This window comes from Narcine bancroftii, chromosome 2 (assembly GCF_036971445.1).
Source record: "Narcine bancroftii isolate sNarBan1 chromosome 2, sNarBan1.hap1, whole genome shotgun sequence".
In the NCBI taxonomy this organism is placed as follows: Eukaryota; Metazoa; Chordata; class Chondrichthyes; order Torpediniformes; family Narcinidae; genus Narcine; species Narcine bancroftii.
Genome location: NC_091470.1, coordinates 370,233,818 through 370,250,412, shown reverse-complemented (window position 1 = coordinate 370,250,412; position 16,595 = coordinate 370,233,818). Strand labels below are relative to the sequence as shown.

The 16,595-nt window shown below is 48.5% G+C and overlaps 1 protein-coding gene across 2 annotated transcripts in view; it reads right to left on the bottom strand.

The window, feature by feature from the left end:
* Positions 1 to 16,595, bottom strand: part of LOC138755856 (zinc finger protein 521-like) — a 421,662-nt gene that overhangs the window by 59,917 nt on the left and 345,150 nt on the right. The window lies entirely within an intron of this gene.

Sequence of the window (16,595 nt, the reverse complement as noted above, 5' to 3'; positions counted from 1 at the left end):
AAATGCCTTGCCAGGGTTGGTGGCTGGAACAATAGGGGCATTTGATAGACTCTTAGACAGGAACATGGATGAAAGAAAAATAGAGGGTTATGAGGTAGGGAGGATTTAGTTTTTTTTTTATATAGTTATATATGGGTCGGCACAACATTGTGGGACAAAAAGCCTGTACTTTGCTTGAATAGTCTATGTTCTGTGCAGATAAAAAGAGGAGGGAGAAGGGCATGATGGAATTTGAGTGGGTTCAATCATCCCACATGAGATATAAACCAGAGAAACACCTCACATTCCGCCTGAACAGACTACAGCCCTGCAAGTCCATAAGACAAAGGAGAAGAAAGAGGCCATTCAGCCCATTGAGTCTGCCCCACCGTTCAATCATGAGCTGATCCATTTCCCCATTCAGTCCCACTGCCCGGCCTTCTCCCCATAACCTCTGCTGCCCTGGCTCATCAAGAACCCATCAATCTCTGCCTTAAATACACCCAATGACCCGGCCTCCACAACCACCTGTGGCAACAAATCCCACACATTCACCTCCCTCTGGCTGAAGGTATGAACATAAATTTTTCTAAATTCTCTCTTGTTTTGAGCCAATTCTGTTTTTTCCCAATTTTGTCCCCCTTCCCACTCATCCCCGGCCCTTTTCACCCTCCTCCCTCTCTGGTTCTGCGCACGTGACCTTCCACACTAATTTAAATGTGGAGATACACCATAGTAAAAGCCCCTACCATCTCAAGGGCTCACGCCACCCAGATACACCAAGTAATCTCTGTACATCTTTGGGATGTGGTGGTGGGGGGAACCGGAACAGCTGGAGGAACCCACGCGTCAGGGGAAGAAAGTACAAACTCCTTACAGACAGAGGTAGATTTGAACTGTTCCCCTCCCTCCCTCCCCCTCCCCTCTCTAAGCAATATTCTTATTATCAATCCCCCATGTCCCACCTTCGCATTCCCCCTCCCCCGTAACCCATCTCCACATCACCCCCTCCCCCTAACCCACCTCCACATCACCCCCTCTCCCTATAACCCACCTCCACATCACCTCCTCCCCTATATCCCACCTCCACATCACCTCCTCCCCTATATCCCACCTCCACATCATCCCCCTCCCCTATAACCCGCCTCCACATCACCTCCTCCCCTATAACCCACCTCCACATCACCTCCTCCCCTATAACCCACCTCCACATCACCTCCTCCCCTATATCCCACCTCCACATCATTCCCCCTCCCCTATAACCCACCTCCACATCACCTCCTCCCCTATAACCCACCTCCACATCACCTCCTCCCCTATATCCCACCTCCACATCATCCCCCTCCCCTATAACCCACCTTCTCATCACCCCTTCCCCTACAACCCACCTCCACATCTCACCCTCTCCCTATAACCCACCTTCTCATCACCCCCCTCCCCTGTTACCCACCTCCACGTCCTCAACCCACCTTCCCATCATGCCCCCTCCTATGACTCATCTCCTCATCACTGCTTCCCCTCTCACGACCCATCTTCCACTTGACCTCCTTTTTTATTCTCTTTCCCACCCCTCTCCCTTTTTCTGGCACTGGCCAATAAACTGCCTCTATCACCCAACTCCTCCTCTCATCCTCCCCATCTCCTTCCCCCCCTCCTCAATCCACCACTCCCAACAGGCCCCAATCCAACCCCTCCCACCCGGCCCTCCTTATGGTCACCATCTCCCCTCTACTCTTGGAACATAGAACATTCCAGCACAGTACATGCCCGTCAGCCCACAATATTCTGCTATCCAATATAAACCTACTCAACAATCTAACCCTTCCCTCCCTCGCACCCATAACCCTCCAGTTTTCATACATTCACGCGCCTGTCTAAGAATCTTTTAAATCTCCCTATTATGCCAGGCTCCACCAAGCAATGCATTCCAGGCACCCACCACTCCCTATGTAAAAACTTTACCCCTGACGCCTTCCCTTCATCTTGTCCAGATGTCCTCTGGTGTTTTCTACTCCTGCCCCGGGAAAAACGTGCTGGCTGTCCACCCTATCGATGCCCCTCATAATGTTGTAGGAGATCTTTTTAAAAGGGTTCTGACTCAAAACACAGATTATTGCTTTTAAATTTAGACATACATCACGGCAACAGGCCCTTCTGACCTGTGCCGCCCAATTACGACCCGTGCGTTTTGGAGGGTGGGAGGAAACCCACGCAGACACGGGGAGAACGTACAAACACCTTATAGACAGTGGCGGATTCGAACCGGGATCGCTGGACCAGCCTTGTGCTAACCACTACACTAACCATACTGCCCACTACTGTAGCTCTGTGATCTGCTTGATGGTTTGTGTCCTTCCTGCCTTGCTCAAACCACTTCTCATCCTGAGTCAGTTCGATTCCCATTCACAACGCGTGAAATGAAAGCCTGGTCCTCATGGCAGGGTGGGATACACAAGGGCATTGCATCCCAGGTTGAATTTATAAAACCCAATGGCACCATTTTCTCAGAAGTGTTCAAGCTAATATTTTGCCCTCGAAGAACTGGCCTTATTGCTATCTAGGAGAGCTGGTTGGGCACCTTTGCTCTGTCCGCTGCAACAAGCCCTCCCAGAGGTCAGCCACATCAATTCTACACCCAATTCCCACACTAACATGTCCGTCCATGGCCTCACGCACAGCTAGGTTGGAACAGCACTTGATATTTCATCTTGGCGGTCTCCAACCAGACTCGCTGTTAACACCCTTTCCTTGGTCTCACTCCACCCTCACCCCCCGCCTCCTTTCCTCCAGCTCCCCACCCCCTTCCCTTCCAGTCAGGGAGCTATCCTTCTTAGCGCTTTGCCCTCTCCCCCATCACTTTTTTCTTCTGCCCCCCCACTTGTATCCTCTGATGACCTCTTACCTGTTAGCCTGTGCTCTTCCCCTTCCTCCTCTGCATCTCCCCCCCAACTTTTTATTCTCTCGCACCTTGACATAGGGTCAAGATCCGAAACGTTGGTTACCCTTGGAGGTACCACATGGTAACAGACCCTTCTGGCGCACGAGTCCGCGCTGCCCAATTATCCTACGGTGGGAGGAAACCAGAGCCCACGGGAAAAACCCATGCAGACACGGGGAGAATGTACAAACTCTTTACAGACAGCGTGGGATCTGAACCCCGGTCCCGATCGCTGGCGCTGGAATGGAGTTGCACTCACCGCAGGGATTCCATGGATGCTGTGTGACCTGCTGAGTTTCTCCAGCACACTTGTGTGCTGCGCCTGTAACCACGTACCCTGTCAGCCTGTACTCCCTGCCCTTCCGTACCCCCATCTTTTCATTCCGGCGTCTGCCTGATTTTCCATGCTCCTGACGAAGGGGCCCAGGCCCGATTTGCCGACCTGTGGATGCTACGTGACCTGCTGAGTTTCTCCAGCACGTTTGTGTGCTGCATGGCCACTGACCTTAAACTTGTTATCTTTCCTGCTAAAGGACAGGGTTCAAAATGACCTGGTGTTTGGTGGATCGTGGATGCTGTTGAGTGCTACAAGAATGTACAGTTCCCTTTCCTGCCCCTGTCCCAGCCCTGTATGCTTTCACTGCTCAGACCTGGAACTTGTCTCAATGAGTCTTTGCCAAGACATTTCTTTAAATGTAGCCTGAGTCTAGACACCACTAATTGCAATTTTCCTGTGTCAGAGAGGGTTGTCAGGCAACAATTAACATCGAACACATGCTTGAGGCTTACGTTCGCGTTTATCGATGCATCTCATCTTTCCTGGCTGGTGTAAGCTCAAGGCTATGTTTGTATGGAGCGAGCCCACCTCCATCTCCAAGGACAGCCAGTCGTGCAGTCGTACAGCATGAAACAGGCCATTCAGCCCAACTTTCCCATACTGACCAAGTAGGCATTCTGGGCTAGTCCCATTGGATAGTGAATAAGATCATTATTGTGGACTCAGCTCCTTTCAAATTTCAATTTTAAATTTAGAAGTACCGCACGGTAACAGGCCATTTCACCCTATGAGCCCATGCCGCCCAATTTACACCCAATTAAATACAGCCCTGGTATGTTTTGAACGGTGGGAGGAAACTGGAGCCTCCATGGGGAAAATCCATCAGAGACAGGGAGAAGGTACAAACTTCTTATAGACAACACGGGATTCGAACCCCATTCCCCATCGCTGGCACTGTAAAGCCTTTTCCTCATCACCCTGAATTTCCCTACTGTGATAAAAATCTATCTGTGCCTTAATATATTCAATGAGGCAGCCAATTCATTGGGCAGAGATTTCCATAGATTCACTACCCTCTGGGAGAAGCAGTTACATTTTAAATTTTATTCACAGCACGGTAGAAGCCGATTCCAGACATTTAACTCGTGCCGCCCAATTACACCCAAAATAACCTACAACCCCGTACGTTTTGGATGGTGCGAGGAAACTGGAGCACTGGGGGAAAACTCACACAAATCGGGGGGGGAGGGGGGGGGGGGGGGGGGGAGGACAGCGCCGGATTGGAACCCAGGTCACTGGCGCTGTAACAGCACAATATCAACCATTCCTCCTCATCATCTTAAATCTACTCCCATCATCACAAGATATAGGAGCAGAAATAGGCCATTCAGCCCATCGAGTCTGCCCTGCCATTCAATCAGGAGCTGATCCACATTCCCTCTCAGCCCCACTGCCCGGCCTTCTCCCCATAACCTATGATGCCCTGGCTAATCAATCTCTGCCTTAAATACCCCCAATGACCCGACCACCACACCGCCGGTGGAAATAAATTTCACAGATTTACCACCCTCTGACTGAAGAAATTCCTCCGCATCTCTGCTCTAAGCGGACCCCCTTCAATCCTGAAGTTGTGCCCTATAGAACCATAGAACACTATAGCACAAAAAAAGCCATTCAATCCTTGTAGTCTGTACTGAGACATCATTCCACTAGCCCCACTGACCTGCACCCATTCCATAACCCTCCAAATCTCTCCCATCCATGTAGCTATCCAATTTATTCTTAAACTTGTGTGAGCCCACATTTACCACGTCAGATGACAGCTCATTCCACACTCCCACCACTCTCTGAGCGAAGAATTCCCCCCTAATGTTCCCCCTAAACCGTTCCCCTCTCACTCTAAAGCCATGTCCTCTTGTATTTATCTCTTCTAACTTCAGAGGAAAGAGCCGACTCACATCCACTCTGTCTATACCCCTCATAATTTTGTAAACCTCTGTCAAATCTCCCCTCATTCTTCCATGCTTCAAGGAGTAAAATCCTAACCTGTTTAACTTTTCCCTGTAACTCAACTCCTAGTAAATCTTCTCTACACTCTTTTAATCTTAATGATACCTTTCCTGTAGTTAGGCGACCAGAACTACACTCTATACAGGTACACGATCCTTTATCGGGAATCCTTAGGGGAGATTGTGGTCTGAATTTCGGATTTCTCTGGATTTCAGAAAGCCCACCCGAATTGCGCTGTCATATCCAACCCCACCCCCTTCCAGTCGCCCAGCCGTCTCCCCCAAGTGCTGTCCCTCAGCTGCCTCCCGCAAGCGCTGGCCGCCCAGCCGCCTCCCCCAAGTGCCGACCTCCTCCCACAAGCGGCGATCCCTCGACTGCCTCCCCAAAGCGCCGGTCCCTCGGCCGCCTCCCCCAAGCGCCGGTCCCTTGGCCACCTCCCCCAACCGCCAACTGCCTCCCCCAAGCGCCGGTCCCTCGGCCGCCTCCCCAAGTGCTGGTCCCTTGGTTGCCTCCCCCAAGTGCCGGGCGCCTCTCTGCCCACTTTCTGACATATTTCAGATAATCCTCAGTGTGATTTTAAAAGAATGATTGATGATTTCTGGTTGGAACCGTTCATCAAAGACTACCCCTGGAAACCCTCTGTGTTTAAAAAAAGTCTCATAAAACCCTCTCTCACCTGGAGAGCACGGGAGAGTTTATTGTCTTCAACTTCAAAACGATATATACAGAAGCACCCTTTAAATTCTTGCTTGCTGCAGTAAAACCGATCAACAGCGAAATCCTGCCGGACCCGCAGGAAAGAGGATCTCGGAGTTGCATGTGATGTCATGTATGTACTCTGACAATAAACCTGATCTCTGAACTTTGAACATAAGACACACCAACTACAATAACGTTAACTACAAGGCACCATGAGATAGCAAATATAAAAGGATATAAATAAATCTTCACAGTAGCAATTAGTGATGTTTCAGTGGTTACATACATCAGAACAAGGAGCAGAGTCGGCCATCCGGCCTGTCGATCCTGCTCCGCCATTCAACAAGATCATGGCTGATCTGATGAGAGGCTCATCTCCACCCTCCTGCCTTTTCCCTTATCCTTAATTCCCCATCTATGTAAAAATCTGTCCAACCTTGTCACCTCCACTGCTTCAACGGGCAGTGAATTCCACAGATTCACTACCCTCTGGGAAAAGCAGTTCCTCCTCATCTCCGTCCTAAATCACCTCCCCTGGATCTTGAGGCCCTGTCCCCAAGTCCTAGCCTCAACTACCAGTGGAAACAACATGCTTATCTCAATCTTATCCATGACTTTCATAATTATATACAATCGCCTCTATTTCTTATAAATTCCAGTGAGTATAGCCCCAGAAGACCCAATCTCTCCTTACAGGCTGGCCTCCTCATCAGTGGAATCATTGCTGGAACATTCTGGTACAGTACAAGCCCTTCGGCTAACGATGTTGTTCTGACCGACGTAAACCTAATCCTTCAAACCTAACACTTCCCCCTCACCCATAACTTTCTATTTTTCTTACATCCCAAGTGCCTTTTAAGTGTCCCCTATTATTCCAACCTCTATCACCACACTGGTAATGGATTCCAGCATCCACCATTCTCTGTGTAAAAATCCTATCCCCGATATCTCCTCTAAAGTTTCCTCCCCTCACCTTGTGCAGCTTTCTCTGGTATTTGCTACTGTCACCCCAGGTAAAGGTGCTGGCTGCCCACCCTATCTAAGCCCATCATAATCTTGTAGGCCTCTATTAAGTCACCTCCCATCTTTCTTCGCTTCAAAGAGAAAAGCCCCAGCTCTGTCTTCCTTCCTTCCAATCAGACAACATCTGGGTAAATCTCCTCTGCACCCTCTCTAAAGCATCCACATCCTTCTTGCAATGAGGTGACCTGAACTGAACACAATATTCCACGTGTTGTCGAACCAGAGATTTCTAGAACTGCAGCATCACCTCATGACTCCTGAACCAATGAAAGCCAGGACACCATACACCTTCTTCACCACCTTGACGTATCTATGGACATGGAACCCAAGATCCCTTTGTGGCACCTGCCAGCAACCAGTTCAACCTTCCAAATTGCATCACTTTTCACTTATCCGGAATGAACTCCATCTGCCACTTCTCTGCCCAACTCTGCGTCCTGTTCTAACTGATGACAACCTTCTACTCTATCTGCAACTCCTCCAACCTTCATGTCATCTGCAGAAGTAGTGTGGACAGATCCCTCTCTCTCTTATTCTCTCTGTACCTGCCTCTCTCTGTCCCTCCACATCTCTCTCTATCTCTCTCCCCCTCTCTATGTACCTGCCTCTCTGTCCCTCTGCATAGGACAACATGCATATTTTCCCCTTCATCCCATCAACACCCACAGGGTTAATTAAAGGAAGCTTGGTGTAAAACTTGAAGGCAGAGTACATCGTTCTTAACAGTGTGGAAGAACAGAGGGACCTCGGGGTCCAAATGGTTAGCTCTCTCAAGGTTGGCGTGCAAGGTTGATAGGGTAGTTCAGAACACTTATGGCATGTGGCATGTTGGGCTTCATTAGTCAGGGCATTGAGTTCAAGAGTCGTGAGGTCATGTTGCAGCTCTACAAATCTCTGGTGAGACCACACTTTGAGTATTGCATTTAGTTCTGGTCACCTCATTACAGGAAAGATGTGGAAGCTATTGAAAGAGTGCGGAGAAGATTTACCAGGATGTTGCCTGGATCGGAGAATAAGTCTTATTAGACAATTCTGGCAGAGCTGGGACTTTTCTCTTTGGAGAGTAGAAGAATGAGAAGGGACCTAACAGAGGTCTACAAGATTTCTGAGAGGCACATATAGGGTGGACAGCCATCACCTTTTTCCTGGGGCGAGAGTAGCAAACACTAGAAGACATGAGTACATGGGGTGGGAAGGAAAGTTTAAGGGAATGGTCAGGGGTTATTCTTTTTACACTGAGAGTTGTGGGTGCCTGGGTATATTGCCAGGGGTGGTGGTAGAGGCTGGAACAATAGGGGGATTGAAAAGACTCTTTGACAGGCACATGGATGAAAGAAAAATAGAGGGCTATGAGGTAGGGAGGGCTTAGGTTTTTGAGTAGGCTGGCACCCCATCGTGGGCCATAATGTTCTGTGTAGTATGACCTCAGATGACATTACCAGTCAGAATATCTCTCAGTCTTCTAAACTCAACAGAATGCAGGAGCGATCCAGCCAGAAATGTCAACCATTCTTTTTCTCCCACTGATGCTACTCGATTCACTGAACTCCTCCAGCAGATTGGTTGTCGCTCTAGATTAGAACTCAGTCCCAGTCTATGCCATCTTGCTGCAGACATCCCTGGAAACAATCTGGCGAAGTATTGCTGCACTTATTTTGTCAAAAGTGCGTCCTCCTCGCAGGAAGGACACTAAAACTGCACCCAATACTCCATCATAGTCTTACCAAGGCGTTAATTAATTGCAGTAAGACTATTTCTATATTCAAATCCTCTTGCAATGCAGATCAACAGAACTTGGACCCCTCAGGTTGATAAGGTGGTTAGGAATGTGTGTGGTGTGTTGGCCTTCATCAGTCGGGGGGACCGTGAGGTAATATTGCCGCTCTATAAAACGGTACCAACTTAACCAACTTGTGTGGACGTGGACGCCAAGTCATTGGGTAGATTTAAAAGGGATGGCTGATACGTTCTGGATTAGTAAGGGAGTCAAAAGTTATGGGGAGAAGGCAGGAGAATGGAGTTGAGAGGAAAAGCACATCAGCCGTGACTCGAGTCTTGTGGGTGGGACATTTTGGTCAGTCTGAAAGGCCTGTTCCCACACTGTACAGCTATGAATTATAGAGCAGACTCGATGGGACAAATGGCCTAATTCTGTCTCATGGAGAGAGGGAAAGAGAGAGCAAGAATCACACAGAGAGACAGAGAGAGGCAGACAGAATGACAAGAAGCTGAGAGGGAGATGGTGGGGGAAATAGATATTTATATGCAGGTTTTTAAAAAAGTGTGAGAGGGACAGGATAACAGGGTGAGAGACGATCTGCTGATCAGGGCATTGAGGCAGCAGGAAAGGAGCTGGGTTTCAGGAGTGGTCTGAGATGGGAGACGCTGGGATTCCATTTATCCAACAGCAGCTCCTTGTTAATCCCAGGCTGACGGACGTGAGAGCAGCCGACCCATGGTCGCCGAGCAGCCACGATCTCCACGTCTGGCAGAAGTGGCTGGAGGGACTGAAGCGTCTCCCCTGTCCCTACTCCCGTGTGATCACCGGTGATGGTAACATTCTCCTGCCTTGAACCATCAGCAATGAGCCCGGGAAGTATCATTTTCAATTCTAATTCCCTCTAATTAAACTCGGCTCATCTGCTGCGTTAGTCATGAAGAGAGTTCGATTCTCCGCCGCACAGATTCCCCTAGCCACTGTGCCCTGCAACAATAACATTCAGTGCTTTGGGCCGGTCTCTTGTTTCACCAGAGAAACGTCCCTGCAGATGATTTCTGATCTAGTCCTCACTTAACGAAAATAGTCACACATTCCTTTTGTGTGGGCCTCATTATGTGGCGGCGTTTTAATGGGCATTCTTTTAATGAGCTTTAGGTGAGGAAGAAGGTCTGCTGCCTGCAGCAGCTTTGCGGAGACGTGGGTGACTAGCAAGAACTCTGGGATTTCCAGAGCCCCAAACCCTCTCCGCTCTGTGTGAGAGGTCAGAGCGAACACATTCGCTGGGAAGTATTTCAACACTGCTCAACAACGCTGCTGAAACGGATACGATTCTTCGAGGGTAGATGATCATCGGCTCATAGAATACTGGAGCAGAAGGCCATTCAGCCCCTTGCGAGCTCCTCCATTCAACACCATCATGGCTGATCATCTGTCCTCAGGTCCCTATTCCTCCATTCTCGCCACCCCACCTTGATCCCTATAGCCATAAGAAGCACATCCAACTCTCTTCCTGCCCCTACTCCTCCACCATTTTGTTTGAGCGCCTGCCCACATTTTGTCCATAACTTGATGAAGGTCTGAAACGTGGGTTCTGTATCCTTATCTTTGCTACATAAAGGACACTGTTTGACCTGCTGAGTTTCTTCCAGACAACCATGGTGTCTACAGTCTTTTGTGTTTTTCTTCCCTTCTCAATATATCTAACAAACCTGCAACTTTCTGTGGCCGGGAGTTCCGCAGATTCACAACTCTCTGAGTGAAGATGTTTCTCCTCATCTGTTCTAAATGCTTTCCCCCTTCTCCTTGGACTGTGACCCTTTGTTCTGGACTTCCCCAACATCAGGAACATTCTTCCTGCATCTAACCCGTCTGGTCCTGTCAGGTTTATGTGTCTCACTGAGATACTCTAATTATTTTGTAGAAAGTTTGCAGAGGGACATCGATTAGGATGCAGAGCTGGGCTGAGAAGTGGCAGATGGAGTTCAATCTGGAGAAGTGTGAGGCGGTCACTTTGGAAGGACAAACTCCAAGGCAGAATACAAAGCTAATGGCAGGGTTCTTGGTCGTGTGGTAGAGGAGAGGGATCTGGGGGTCCATGTCCACAGATCCCTGAACGTTGCCTCACGGTAGACAGGGTTGTTAAGAAAGCGTTAGCTTTCAGGAGTTGAGGGAACCGAGGTGAAGAGCCGCAAGGTAATGATGCAGCTCTGTAAAACTCTGTCAGACTACACTTGGATTACCGTGTCCAGTTCTGGGCGCCTCATTATAGGAAAGACATGGAAGTGTTGGAAAGGGGGCAGAGGAGATTCACCAGGATGCTACCTGGTTTTGAGAGTGTCCTTTATGAGCAGAGATTAAGGGAACTCGGGCTTTACTCTTTGGAGAGAAGGAGGACGAGTGGGGACACGTTGGACAAGGTATTAAGAGGAATAGATAGAGGGGATGGCCAGCAACTCCTTCCCAGGGCAATACTACTTAATACTAGAGGGCATGGCTTTAAGGTCACGGGTGGGAAGTTCCAGGGAGATATTAGAGGCAGGCTTTTTAAACCCAGAGAGGGGTTGGTGCGTGGAATGCACGAGCTGGGTCTGTGGTGGAGGCAGGTATATTGGGGAAATTCAAGAGACGTCTAGATGAGTATATGGAGGAATTTAAAGTGGAGGGTGATGGGGGAGGCAGGTCTAAAGGTCAGCAAAACATTGTGGGCCGAAGGGCCTGTACGTTCGATGTTATTCTTCACATTCTGATGAGTGTAACACTGGTCTATCCCATCTTTCTTCATCCACCAGTACTGCTGTCCCAGGGGTCAGCCTGGTGAAACTTCGTTGCACCCCCTCATTTGCAAGAATGCCCTTCCTCAGATGTAGAGACCAAAACTGCACACCATGCTCAAGGAGAGGACTCACACAGGCCCCGTATAACTGCACTGAGACTCTTCAAAACCTTGGACAATAAAGACCAAGGTGCCATTCATGTTCTTCACTGCCTGCTGGACCTTCGTTCCAACCTTGACCGACTGATGCTCCATGACCCCCTCCCCACCCAAGGTCTCGATGCACCTCCCCTTTTCCTAATTTGTCACCATTCAAATAATGATCTGTCTTCCTGCTATTGCCACCTTTTACCCACAGCAACAGCAGAAAACACCAGAAGACATTGTTTAAGGTGAGGGGAGGAAGGTTTAGGGGAGGCTTAGGGTTTTTTTTACCCAGAGAGGGGTGGGGTGCCTGGAATGCATTGCCGGGGAGGTGGTGGACATATAAAAGACTCTTAGACAGGCACATGCATGCAAGAAAGATGGAGGGTTATGGGTGTGAGGGAGGAAAGGGTTAGATCAGTGGTTTTTATCCTTTTCTTTCCACTCACACACCACCTTAAGTAATCCCTTACTAACCACACGAGGATCTATGGCATAGAGTGGTTAGTAAGGGATTAGTTATGGTGGCAGTGAATGTGAGTGGAAAAAAAGGTTGAGAACTACTGGGTTAGATTGTGGTGGAATAGGGAAGAAGCTATATAGGCCAGTGTGGGCTGAAGGGCCTGTTCTGTTTGGTAATGTGCTATTTTCTAAAATGGAGGATTACATTAGACTGTATCTGCCGCACAGTTCCCCACTCTGCTAATCTGTCCTGATCACACTGCAGCCTTTTGAAATCTTCCTCACAGCTCCCATTGTCACTCAGCAAATGTAGAGATGTTAGATTTAATTCCTCCTTGGTTCCTCTGGCTGGGGCATCTAGAGTTAGGGAAGTGTTGGCCAATCCAGAGAGAGATGAAATCAAATGGAAATCTCCACCCAAGCCTAGTGTTATTACAGAGCCAGCGACCCAGGTTTGAATCCTGCTCTGACTGTAAGGAGTTTATAGGTTCTCCCCCTGTCTGCGTGGGTTTCCTCCGGGTGCTCCGGTTTCCTCCCACCACTCAAAATGTACGAGACTGTAGGTTAGTTGGGTGTAATTGGGTGGCACGGGTATAAACAGCTGGAATTGGCTTTGACCGTGTTTGAAGTAAAATATTAAAGCAGAAAGTTCCAAGAGGCTGCAGATTCTGGAAGCTGGAGCATCAAAAAAATAAATTCTCAATGGGACAGGCAGCATCCGTGGAGGGAAATGGACAGTTTTCATGTGGAATGGATGTTATCTTTCATTGCTCAAGGACATGGAACTGAATAGTAGGAAGGTGAATCTTCAGGTATGCAGTGTGTGGGTGAGACCCTGTCGGGAATGCTGTGTAGTGGGGACACAATGGCTGCAGGTCGGAGAGACTGGGCACAGACTGGGAGATCACCTGCACTCTGTCCGCATCAGGGACAGGGATTTCCCAGTGGCCTGCCATTTCAATTCTGCGCCCCACTCCCACACCGACATGTCTGTCCACGGCATCATGCGGTGCCAAACCAAGGGCCACCCACAAATTGGAGGGGCAACAGCTAATGTTCTGTCTGGGCCCTCTCCAACCGGATGGCATTAACATTGACTTCTCCAGTTTCTGCTGGCCCACTCCCCTCTGTCTCCTTTCCTATGCTCTTCACCCCCTTCCCTCTCCATTCACAGAGCCATTCCCCCTCCCCCTGTTTGCTGGTGTGCCCTCCCTTCCTTCTCCACCTATTACCTCCTGCCAGTGGGACCGTGCTCCTCCCCCTGCCCCTCCATTTCATTCAAGCGCCTGCCGACATTTTGCTCACACCTTGACGAAGGGCTCAAGCCCGAAATGTTTGCTGTATAAAGGAACACAGTTTGACTGGCTGAGTTTCTCCAGCATTGTAGGAGTAAAAGAACCTCAGTCTCGATAAAGGGTTCCAACCCAAAATGCCAACCAGTCTTTCTCCTCCCTTTCAAAAGGCCGTTGACAGGGTGTCACACATGAGGCTGCTTCAGAAGATGAGAGCCCGTGGAATTACAGGAGGGATACTAGCGTGAGTAGAGCATTGGCTGATTGGCGGGAAACAGAGCGGGAATAAAGGGATCTATTCTGGTTGGCTACCAGTAATTAACAGTGTTTCACAGCAATCAGTGTTGGGGCCACCTCATTTTACATTTTATGTTAATGATTTGGATTGTGGAATAAATGGCTTTGTGGCAAAGTTTGCAGATACAGGGGCAGGTAGAGGGGAGAAAATGGAGAGGCTGCAGAGAGACCTGGACAGATGAGGAAAATGGGCAGAGAAGCAGCAAATGAACTACAAAGTCGGACAGAGTACGGTCGTGCACTTTGATAGAAGGAAGAAAAGGTCAGATTATTATTTGGATGGGGAGATAATTCAAAATTTGGAGTTGCAAAGGGACTTGGGAGTCCTGGTACAGGATATCCTAAACGTTAATGTCCAGGTTGAGTCGGTGGTGAAGAAGCCGAATGCAATGTTGGGATTTACATCTAGAGAAATAGGATACAAGAGCAAGGATAATGCACTGGTGAGGCCTCATGTGGAGCACAGTGTACACTTTTGGGCTCCTTATTTAAGGAAGGTTGTGCTGGCATTGGGGAGGGTTCAGAGAAGATTCATAAGAATAATTCCTGGAATGAAGGCATTAGCAAATGAGGAACATTTGACGGCTCTTGGACTGGACTCCTTTGAGTTCAGAAGAATGAGGGGGGACCTCATCAAACCATTTTGAATGTTGAAAGGCCTGGACAGAGTAGACATGGCAGAGTTGTTTCCACTGGTAGGGGAGACGAGGGAGCCCATTTAAAACAGAGATGCTGAGGAATTTCTTCAGCCAGAGAGGGGTGAACCTGTGGAATTTGCCACCACGGGCGGCTGTGGAGGCCAGGTCACGCGTATTTAAGGCAGAGATTGATAGGGATCTGAATAGTCAGGGTATCAAAGGTTATGGGGAGAAGATAAGGGAGTGGGCTGAGTGGGAGAATGGACCAGCTCATGATGGAATGGCGGGGCAGACAGTCTCATTGTCAAATGCGGCTTGAGCCGCTGAGTTCCTTTGGCAGATTTCTTTTTGTGCTGTGTTCAGATGTGTTCAGTATAAAACCCAGCTTCGAATCCGGCGCTGTCTGTAAGGAGTTTGTAACGTTCTCCCCATGGCTGCATGAATTTCCTCCGGGGGCTCTGGTTTCCTCCCACTGTTCAAAATGTATCAGGGTTTGTAGGTTAATTGGGCGGCAAGGGCTTGTGGGCCGGAAGGGCCTGTTACCGTGCTGTACGTCTAAATTTACAAATTAATTTTTAATAAATTTAGACGTATAGCATGGTAACAGGCCCTTTTGGCCCACGAGTCCGTGCCGTCCAATTTACACCTAATTAACTTACACCCCCAGTACGTTTCAAATGGTGGGAGGAAACCAGAACCCCCGGAGAAAACCCACACAGACACGGGGAGAGCATACAAACTGCTTACAGACAGCGCGGGATTCGAACCCAGATCGCAATCACTGGTACTGTAAAGGTGTTGCGCTAACAGCTACCATTAAATTAAATGTAAACATTCATAGAACATAGAACATTACAGCTCAGAACATGCCCTTGATATTGTACTGACTTCCTAAAAAAAGTACTAAATCTCCCCTTACCCCATAACCTTCTATTTTTCTTCCATCCATGTACCTGTCTGAGAGTCTATTAAATGCCCCTAATGTTTCACCCTCCACCACCATCCCCCCATCAAGGCCTTCCAAGACACCCACAACTTATCCCTGATGTCTCCCCTAAACTTCCCTCCGTTCACTTTGCACAGATGTTCTTTGGTGTTTGCTGATCCTGCCCTGGGAAACAGGCTGTCCACCTTGTCTATGCCTCTCATAATCTTGTGGACCTCTATGAAGTCTCTTCTCATCCTTTTACGCTCCAAAGTGAAAGGTCCCAGCTCTGCTAACCTTGCTTCATAAGACTTGTTTCCCAATCCAGGCAACATCCTGGTAAATCTCCTCTGCCCCCTCTCCACAGCTTCCACATCCTTCTTATAAAAGGGTGACCAGAAATGAACACAATACTCTAAGTGTGGTCTCACCAGAGATTTGTAGAGTTACAACAGGACCTCTCGACTCCTGAATCCAATCCCCCTATTAATGAATCCCAGCATCCCATAGGCCTTCTTAAGTATCCTATCAATCTGTGCGACGACCTTGAGGAATGTATGGATTTGGACCCCCTGTTCATCCACACTCTTAAGTTACCAACCATTAATCCTGTACTCATCCTTCTGGTTTGCCCTTCCAAAATGCATCACCTCACACTTATCCTGATTGAACTCCATCTGCCACTTTTCCACCCAACTCTGCATCTTGTCTATATCCTCTTGTAACCTTCAGCTCCATCCACAATTCCTCCAACCTTCGTATCATCTGCAAACTTACTGACCCATCCTTCCGCCTCTTCATCCAGGTCATTTATAAAAATCACAAAGAGTAGGGGTCCCAGAATAGATCTCTGCGGCCCCTCCACTAGTCACTGACCTCCAGGTAGAAAACTTTCCTTCCACTACTACTCTCTGCTTTTTTCCTACAAACCAATTTTTTATTCACACAGCCAAGGTTCCACTGATCCCGGGCCTCATGACTTTCTGGATGAGTCTCTCTTATTAAAATCCATGTAGACCACATCTACTGCCCTACCCTCATCAATCTCTTTTGTTACCTCCTCAAAAATCTCAATTAGACTTGAGAGGCACGACCTTCCCTTCACAAAGCCACGCTGACTATCCTTGAGTAGACTAGACTTCACCAAATGCTCATAGATCCTATTCTTAAGAATCCTCTCCAATAGTTTGCACACCACTGATGTAAGACTCGTTGGTCAATAATTTCCAGGATTGTCCCTGCTACCTTTTTTAAACGAGGCGACTACATTTGCCATTCTCCAATTCAGTGTAGACATTGTGGGTCAAAGTGCCTGTTCTTGCGCTATACATTCAATAACCTATGTCTGTTATTTTGCTGAGGGCAGGCATTCCAAAGTTTCTAGAAGTTTTAAAGTAAAACACAATGGTCTGCAGACA